General features: G+C 41.6%; 1 non-coding gene across 1 annotated transcript; it reads left to right on the plus strand.

Moving 5' to 3' along the window:
- The first annotated feature begins 9,501 nt into the window (after positions 1-9,501).
- Positions 9,502-9,608, plus strand: LOC130504240 (small nucleolar RNA R71). Its single transcript, XR_008941190.1, has one exon. It is a non-coding gene; the product is annotated as a small nucleolar RNA R71 (small nucleolar RNA).
- The last annotated feature ends 599 nt before the right edge of the window (positions 9,609-10,207 follow it).

Below are 10,207 nucleotides of genomic sequence, written 5' to 3' on the forward strand. Positions count from 1 at the left end.
ATGCCATTATCTTCATGATTCCAGATTAGCCAAACGGACATATGCCAATTATCTTCATGATTCTTATCAAACCAGGATGAACCACGATCTAAGAAGCTTTATTTGGAACCACTAATCAGTGGAGAATAACCAGGAAGTTGAATAAATCTCATATGAGTTGTGAGTAAGAAGATATCCCACTTTCTATCCAGATGATTCCAGATTAGCCTGTGTCGGACATATGACAATATCTTCATGATTCTTATCAAACCAGGATGAACCACGATCTAAGAAGCTTTATTTGGAAACCACTAATCAGTGGAGAATAACCAGGAAGTTGAATAAATCTCATAAGAGTTTGAGAAGAAGATATCCCACCTTCTATCCAGATGATTCCAGATTAGCCTGTTCGGACATATGGCAATATCTTCATGATTCTTATCAAACCAGGATGAACCACGATCTAAGAAGCTTTATTTGGAACCACTAATCAGTGGAGATAACCAGGAAGTTGAATAAATCTCATAGAGAGTTGTGAGTAAGAAGATATCCCACTTTCTATCCAGATGATTCCAGATTAGCCTGTTCGGACATATGGCAATATCTTCATGATTCTTATCAAACCAGGATGAACCACGATCTAAGAAGCTTTATTTGGAACCACTAATCAGTGGAGAATAACCAGGAAGTTGAATAAATCTCATAAGTGATTGAGCAAGAAGATATCCCACTTTCTATCCAGATGATTCAGATTAGCCTGTTCGGACATATGCCATTATCTTCATGATTCTTATCAAACCAGGATGAACCACGATCTAAGAAGCTTTATTTGGAACCACTAATCAGTGGAGAATAACCAGGAAGTTGAATAAATCTCATAGGAGTTGTGAGTAAGAAGATATCCCACTTTCTATCCAGATGATTCCAGATTAGCCTGTTCGGACATATATGCAATATCTTCATGATTCTTATCAAACCAGGATGAACCACGATCTAAGAAGCTTTATTGGAACCACTAATCAGTGGAGAATAACCAGGAAGTTGAATAAATCTCATAGGAGTTGTGAGTAAGAAGATATCCCACTTTCTATCCAGATGATTCCAGATTAGCCGTTCCGGACATATGCCATTATCTTCATGATTCTTATCAAACCAGGATGAACCACGATCTAAGAAGCTTTATTTGGAACCACTAATCAGTGGAGAATAACCAGGAAGTTGAATAAATCTCATAGGAGTTGTGAGTAAGAGATATCCCACTTTCTATCCAGATGATTCAGATTAGCCTGTTCGGACATATGCAATATCTTCATGATTCTTATCAAACCAGGATGAACCACGATCTAAGAAGCTTTATTGGAACCACTAATCAGTGGAGAATAACCAGGAAGTTGAATAAATCTCATAAGTGTTGTGAGCAAGAAGATATCCCACTTCTATCCAGATGATTCCAGATTAGCCTGTTCGGACATATTGCGATATCTTCATGATTCTTATCAAACCAGGATGAACCACGATCTAAGAAGCTTTATTTGGAACCACTAATCAGTGGAGAATAACCAGGAAGTTGAATAAATCTCATAAGTGTGTGAGTAAGAAGATATCCCACTTTCTATCCAGATGATTCCAGATTGCCTGTTCGGACATATGACAATATCTTCATGATTCTTATCAAACCAGGATGAACCACGATCTAAGAAGCTTTATTTGGAACCACTAATCAGTGGAGAATAAACAGGAAGTTGAATAAATCTCATAAGAGTTGTGAGTAAGAAGATATCCCACTTTCTATCCAGATGATTCCAGATTAGCCTGTTCGGACATTGACAATATCTTCATGATTCTTATCAAACCAGGATGAACCACGATCTAAGAAGCTTTATTTGGAACCACTAATCAGTGGAGAATAACCAGGAAGTTGAATAAATCTCATAAGTTTTGTGAGCAAGAAGATATCCCACCTTCTATCCAGATGATTCCAGATTAGCCTGTTCGGACATATGCCATTATCTTCATGATTCTTATCAAACCAGGATGAACCACGATCTAAGAAGCTTTATTTGGAACCACTAATCAGTGGAGAATAACCAGGAAGTTGAATAAAATCTCATAAGTGTTTTGAGCAAGAAGATATCCCACCTTCTATCCAGATGATTCCAGATTAGCCTGTTCGGACATATGCCATTTATCTTCATGATTCTTATCAAACCAGGATGAACCACGATCTAAGAAGCTTTATTTGGAACCACTAATCAGTGGAGAATAACCAGGAAGTTGAATAAATCTCATAGGAGTTGTGAGTAAGAAGATATCCCACTTTCTATCCAGATGATTCCAGATTAGCCTGTTCGGACATATGGCAATTATCTTCATGAGTCTTATCAAACCAGGATGAACCACGATCTAAGAAGCTTTATTTGGAACCACTAATCAGTAGTGGAGAATACCAGGAAGTTGAATAAATCTCATAAGTGTGTGAGTAAGAAGATATCCCACTTTCTATCCAGATGATTACAGATTAGCCTGTTCGGTCATATGGCAATATCTTCATGATTCTTATCAAACCAGGATGAACCACGATCTAAGAAGCTTTATTTTGGAACACCATAATCAGTGGAGAATAACCAGGAAGTTGAATAAATCTAATAAGTGTTGTGAGTAAGAAGATATCCCACTTTCTATCCAGATGATTCCAGATTAGCCTGTTCGGACATATGGCAATATCTTCATGATTCTTATCAAACCAGGATGAACCACGATCTAAGAAGCTTTATTTGGAACCACAAATCAGTGGAGAATAACCAGGAAGTTGAATAAATCTCATAAGTGTTGTGAGCAAGAAGATATCCCACCTTCTATCCAGATGATTCCAGATTAGCCTGTTTGGACATATGTCATTATCTTCATGATTCTTATCAAACCAGGATGAACCACGATCTAAGAAGCGTATTTGGAACCACTAATCAGTGGAGAATAACCAGGAAGTTGAATAAATCTCATAGGAGTTGTGAGTAAGAAGATATCCCACTTTCTATCCAGATGATTCCAGATTAGCATGTTCGGACATATGGCGATATCTTCATGATTCTTATCAAACCAGGATGAACCAATATGTAAGAAGCTTGATTGCGAACCACTAATCAGTGGAGAATAACCAGGAAGTTGAATAAATCTCATAGGAGTTGTGAGTAAGAAGATATCCCACTTTCTATCTATATGATTCCAGATTAGCCTGTTCGAACATATGCCAATATCTTCATGATTCTTATCAAACCAGGATGAAACACGATCTAAGAAGCTTTATTTGGAACCACAAATCAGTGGAGAATAACCAGGAAGTTGAACAAATCTCATAAGTGTTGTGAGCAAGAAGATATCCCACCTTCTATCCAGATGATTCCAGATTAGCATGTTCGGACATATGGCAATATCTTCATGAGTCTTATCAAACCAGGATGAACCACGATCTAAGAAGCTTTATTTGGAACCACTAATCAGTGGAGAATAACCAGGAAGTTGAATAAATCTCATAAGTGTTGTGAGCAAGAAGATATCCCACCTTCTATCCAGATGATTCCAGATTAGCATGTTTGGACATATTCCATTATCTTCATGATTCTTATCAAACCAGGATGAACCACGATCTAAGAAGCGTATTTGGAACCACTAATCAGTGGAGAATAACCAGGAAGTTGAATAAATCTCATAGGAGTTGTGAGTAAGAAGATATCCCACTTTCTATCCAGATGATTCCAGATTAGCATGTTCGGACATATGGCGATATCTTCATGATTCTTATCAAACCAGGATGAACCAATATGTAAGAAGCTTGATTGCGAACCACTAATCAGTGGAGAATAACCAGGAAGTTGAATAAATCTCATAGGAGTTGTGAGTAAGAAGATATCCCACTTTCTATCCAGATGATTCCAGATTAGCTTATTCGAACATATGCCATTATCTTCATGATTCTTATCAAACCAGGATGAAACACGATCTAAGAAGGTTTATTTGGAACCACTATTCAGTGGAGAATAAATGTTGGGCCCAAATATGGCCCGATAGCTAGCGATGAATAAGAGAAAAAGATAGCGGGCTGCGACAGGCCCATCGTAAAATCAATCTTCAAAAGCAGCTAAGCTAGAGCAGGAGGCTGTGAGCTAAGGATGTTCACCAGAGAGGTCACGGAAAGGAGGCAGCTCGAGACGTGTGAATAGGCGCAGGACCCGGTCAAAGGGAAGCTGTTGCAAATCCCTCAAATCACGGAGGAGATCTCGGGAACCAGTTGGTGACGATCAAATGGAGCATGAGGCTATTTAAAGAGAAAGTCAATTAAGAAAAGCAGATTCATTCAACCCTGATTCGTCACAATACTTTCCTTATCTTTGTAACAGTCTCATTCTCTTTGTAGTCATCAGAGAACATTCCTTGTAACCATTCTTTACCAAAATCATCAATAAAATCATTCATTCATTCTACAAGTTCTTATGGGATTCAGCCCACGATTATCTTTCCCTAATCTAAACATGATCTAAAATCTAGGAAGTGAGTTTTATCCCTCACAATTGGCGCCGTTTGTGGGGAAGAAACAATCGAATCCCTTACTCTAACTTGAGGATGAATCCTACCGATCAGACAACGAACCCGTCTGATCCTAACCTCCCGATTCAGAGCGATGGCTCACCGAACGATGAAGGCTCCAGTCTCGTAACTCCGGAGCCTCGACGTGGCGATCACCAATCTGGGCAACAGCTTCCGGCTAGCGCTCGAACGAGTCAGACTGCCACTGGAGTTACTAACCCGAGATCATCAGGTGGAACCGCCCCCGGGCTTCCAGTCACCGAGAATCCTCAGCAGCAAGCCACTCCGAATCAAACGGAGGCTCAGCTCTCTGAGACTCGTCAGATGATGATGCAATTAGTAGACAAAGCTCAGGAAAATGAGCGTACAATGCATCAGTGATATTCGTGTTCACGCACACCAATTAACCTAATGTGCACACTACCACAATCGAATGGTATGTCGATGTAGCACTTTAGGATCGAATCCACAGAGACCAACTCTTACACTTTATTTCTATGGGATCAAAATTAAGCTAAGACAATATGGGGGTTTGTTTTGAGGGTAACATGCAAAGCAAGTAAAATAATATAAATGAGAATTCAATTTAAAGAGAAGCCAGCCTAGGGTTACTTAATCGGGTGTTAATACTTGTGAGCTAAACAATTATTCAAGTGCTAATAAGAACAGTCTAGAACTCGGATCACTCAAGTAGAACAGTCCACTGTCGTAGCACTGCTCCCTATGCTGATCGATCTCACCGTCTAATTGTCGTTGAGGTGAGAAGCGATCGCAAGCAATAGAGATCAGGTCCGATAGGTTCACAAAACACCCTAATATCTACTTTCGCTGATTAGGGATGCAATGCTCATTCAAAACAAATCTAGCAACCTATTACACGGTTAATGAACAGGTTAAACCTATGATCTAACATTAAGCGGCCAGTTTAATGCAAGCAATAAGAACAGTTATGAATGAAGACAATCAATGGATTCACTTATCTATGTTTAGCTCACGAAATCAACACCCTAGAACCCTAGACAAGCTAGCCGACTACTCAGCCATGACATAAGAGATCAAAGACATGGATACTGAATAATACTTCATAAAAATAACAGAAACAAAGAGAGGGTTCAGGATAATCTTCTCTATGGAGAGAGAGATGGAGCCTTCTCCCTTTACAATAAGCAACTCCAATAATCTAAAAGTCTCCAACTGTTTCTTGTGTCTAGAATAACGTAGAATGATAATGAGAAACATAAAAATATGATATATCAAAGCCACAGGCGGCTGGGAGAGAAAAAGAGGATAATTAGGGCAAATCCCGAGATGTTGTATTTTCCTTATTCGTCGGGAACAACCGCGGGATCACTCCGTCTGCTTGTTCCGCTTGATCGGGAACAGTCATCAGACTGTTCTACGTGAAAATCACCAAACTGCACTGATTTCTACCTCTTTTGCTCCAACAGGTCCATCTCCCATCCAGTGCAACTCCAGACCTGTAATGACTCGAAAAGGACTAGAAAGACTCGATAAAGACTTGAAAACCAATTAGAAAACATATATACAATGATGTATAAAACACCAATTATCAATTCCCCCAGACTTAGATCCTTGTTTGTCCTCGAACAAGGCCAAGTATCAAGAACAAGGAGAAAGGTTTGAAAGTGTGGGAACTCTCTTATTCTCAGCAACCATACCTTAACCACGAATCTCTGAACCATACAAGCAGTAAACTAGGACAACACACCCTTACCAGAACCCCACTGACTGCTATTCGAAAATCGGCTCCATACTCTACATCTCAAACCTGAAAAAGAAACACTATCGAGACAGAACTCCCTACATTCATTTAAGAGCAGCGTGACTTCTCATCACAAGCACTATTCAGGGTAAACGGGTTAGGTGTGGAACATGCTAATTTTATGGTGGAGTTAAAGAGTGTTTAGGGGCTACCAACTTTTAGTAGTGGATGCAGGATATCGCGCAAAATAGTCGTGAGAGGACGGCTCCATTGATGTCCACAGCCCCTTCCTCATTTTGCTATCTCAGGAGCGACTGTTCTTTTCGTTCAGGAACAATCATCAGACTGCTCCGCTCATCTGTCTGCTCCTCATCCCTTCATATTGATACCTACTCTTCTGCTCGACCTTCCCAATGGCTCGTGTATCCTGAATTCTTCTCCTTCTCCATCACCATATGCTAAACAAAATGAAAGATTTTTTTTTTTTTTTAAAGATGGTGGGGTGACGAAGAAGGAGGTAACATGTGATGTTTGGATTGCCACTGGTGGTTCTTCTGGTTCAAATCATTCTGGTTCTCCACCCATGTTCTTGCACAGCTCATTGGTTATGGAGCGGTTGCTCCCTTAATCTGCTTGTTCTCCTTTTGACTGAATATGCGCAGCAGTAACGAGTAAGAGGCTGCGTTGATCCTTTCCTCTCCGACCTTTTTGCACATATCTGCACATATAACACTGAAAAACAAATGCATGAAGGTGGAATAAAGGCTAAGGTGCAGGGTGGGAACTAGCTAAAGATGAGCTAGCCACTCAGGAACAACAAGATGGATATAAAGAAGAAGTCCTGAGTGTAGTTCTCGTTGCCCTGATCTAGTGCCCATAACAAGAAGAATTTCAGTCAAGATTAGGTTCAAGTTAGGTGGAGTTGAGTCTACCCAGTGTAACCTGATCGGCTGAGAACTTCTGGAGAATCAAGTGAGATATGTCAGGGTGTTCCGGATCCACATGTGTGTCTTTCACCACTGCTAAGGTCACTGAATAAGATAACTAAAGCACGAGGTGGTTAGTGATCAACACGGAATAAGATCCTAATTCCCACAAAATTTTGACTGACTCAATCCTAAAAACTGACTCAAACTGACTCAAGAGAAAAACAAAAGAAAGAAACGAGTTAGTAAACGATGAAGACCCTCCCCTAGACTTACTTCACAACGTCTCGGTGTGAAAATAAATCAGAGAGAAGGTGAAAACCAGAATATACAAACTTTTTATTTTTTTTTTGGTTGAGATACTTACCTGGAGCGGGTGCTCCGAAAAATTCTGGGTGTTCTGCCAGATCTTTACCTGGACGGTTGTTCTTGCTCCTGCAGAACAGGGAGCTCCGTTTCTGCAACCCAGAATTTTTCGAAGTATCTCGAATTTTTCTGCTTTTTGACCTGAAACTCAAGAAACTAAAACGAAAATAAGCAAACAAAAACAAAACCAAGTTATATTTACACTTACCAGTGGGTTGCCTCCCACCAAGCGCTTGGTTAAAGTCACTAGCTTGACTTGGTGACAGGGATCAGTCGGGTTGAGCATGAGGGCTTGTTCCAAAACAAGCTCCACAATCAGACATGTTCAGCTTCAAAACTCTGCTCAACAACCCTTTTACAGCAGCTTTTCCTTTCTCTTTCAGCTCATCAGTGAGAATAACTCTGACTTTAGAGAAAGGTTTAGAGGTACCCTTGCACTTTACCTCATACTCAATGGATTTCTCATCACACCAGTGAGGTGTCAAAGTCATAGTAGGATCTCCTTTGACCCTTTTCTTCTGGACTTTCTCTTTCACCTTTGCATTCCCACTGAGTTTCTTGGTATCAGTGTGAGGATCTCCATTCAAGACTTCCTTGAACTCACTGTTTTTACTAAGCTCCTTCCTTGGAACAACCTTCAGCTTTTCTCCACTGAACACTGAGATGCAAGAGGCGTGTAGTTTCTGAAATCTGGTGGGAACAGCCTGATAGAAGACATTCTTGTTGATGTGGGAGAAGGAGACTCTCTTATTAGGCATATCAACGATTGCTCCCACTGTAGCCATAAATGTCCTTCCTAAGATCAAGGGCATCTCATGATCCTTGTTCATCTCAACAACCTGAAATTCAGTATGGAGAACACAGTCCCCAACTTGGACAGGAAGGTTGCGAATGGTGCCATAAGGAACTGCTCTGGAAGAGTTTGCAAAAGTCAGAGTCACCTTAGAAGGCTCAACATCAGCAATGCCCAACTTGTCTACAATCGTCTTTGAGACAAGATTCACACAAGATCCAGAGTCACAAAGAGCTTCCTCAAATTCTTCTCCAGCAATGGAACATGGAAAAGCAAATTTTCCAGGGTCATCAACCTTAGGCAACACCTTCAGGTGTCTAGGTGGAATCAGATAGGGAACCTTAGGAACATAGACTCGCACTGGTGGAATATCAGTAGATCTATCGGGAGCGGGAGCAGTCGAGGGAGCAGTCACTTTAGAGCTAACAGACTGCTCTGTTCTCTGTTCTACGCCCAGAACAGTCTCAGCGAACAGTTGTTCCGCTTGTTTTTCCTCAGATTTCTCACGTCTCTGCTCGGTTGCATTACAGTGCTCAACCCTAGGATTCATCACACTCTTTCCACGAATGACCTCTTGCTGCCTTTTAATAGTTTCAGCAGTTTGAGCAAGCTGAACATCAATCCTCTTTATGTGGTTGCTCACAGTATCATATTTTGAATTCAGCTCAGTGAACATGCTGTCCATCCTGGTGTTGATGTCTGCGGTAATCTGATTCAGTGCCTTGACTTGAAGCTGCTGGCTCTGGAGCATCTGCTGCATCATAATGTTTAGATTTTTCAGATCATCGGGCGGACTGTTCCCTGCAGTTGGAGCACTCGCGGCTGGAACAGCTTGCTGATTGCTCTGCGGGGTGGTGTTCTGATACCCAGATCCTTGTGCCTGGTTGTTCTGCAGTAGCTGATCGACCTTAGCTGTCAGCTCATCAATTTTCTGGGTGTGTACACTGTTGACTTCCTTGGAGCGATCGCTCTCCTGGTTCTCATTGGTTGAGCTAGATGCCATGTTCTCAATCAGCTTGAGTGCTCCATCAGTGGTCTGAGTCATGAAGTCTCCATTGCTCGAAGAGTTTAGAGTACCTTGGTATTTCCAGTCCACCCCATCATAGAAAATGCCCAGGAGGTAATCATCATCAAATCCATGGTGAGGGCATTCTCTCTGGTAGTCATTGAAGCGCTCCCATGCGTCACAAAAAGGCTCATCATGGAGCTGTCTGAATGAGGTGATTTTGTTCTTCAATGTAGCTGTTCTCGCCTTAGAGTAGAAATGGTTGAGGAACGCTGATCGGACCTGTTCCCACGAAGTGAGAGAGCCGGTAGGGAGAGAGTTCAACCACCGTGCAGTTTTTCCACCAAGAGAGAATGGGAATAGCATGGACTTGATGTAGTCTGATGGCACACCATTCGCACGAGTGAAACTGCAGACTTTTTCGAAATTCTCAATATGCTCCATTGGAATTTCTGCAGAGAGACCAGAGAACACTTTTCTCTGCACCAGATCAATCAGAGCAGGCTTGAATCTCGAAGTCCTGCCTGGTGCAGAGTGGTGGAACAATGGCAGAGCGCGTAGTAGGAATGTTCCGCGGAAGGTTTCTCTCCCCGATTGGAACAGTCTGCTCTGCTTGTTTCTGCCGCGCGAGAGCAGCCTGTTGAGCAGATTGTTCTGCAGCTGCTTGCTGAGCTTGGATGGTCTGCTGCATCTGAAGCATCTGCTGTTGCATCAGTTGCATTGCTGCAGCGAGATCATCCTGTTGGCCGTGATCACCCATGGTGGTGTTGGTTGGCCTTGATTGTTGTCTGTTCTGATTTTTTTCGGAACCTTGCGATCTCCTGCAACAAAGA

Source organism: Raphanus sativus, unplaced genomic scaffold (assembly GCF_000801105.2).
Source record: "Raphanus sativus cultivar WK10039 unplaced genomic scaffold, ASM80110v3 Scaffold1448, whole genome shotgun sequence".
Lineage (NCBI taxonomy): Eukaryota > Viridiplantae > Streptophyta > Magnoliopsida > Brassicales > Brassicaceae > Raphanus > Raphanus sativus.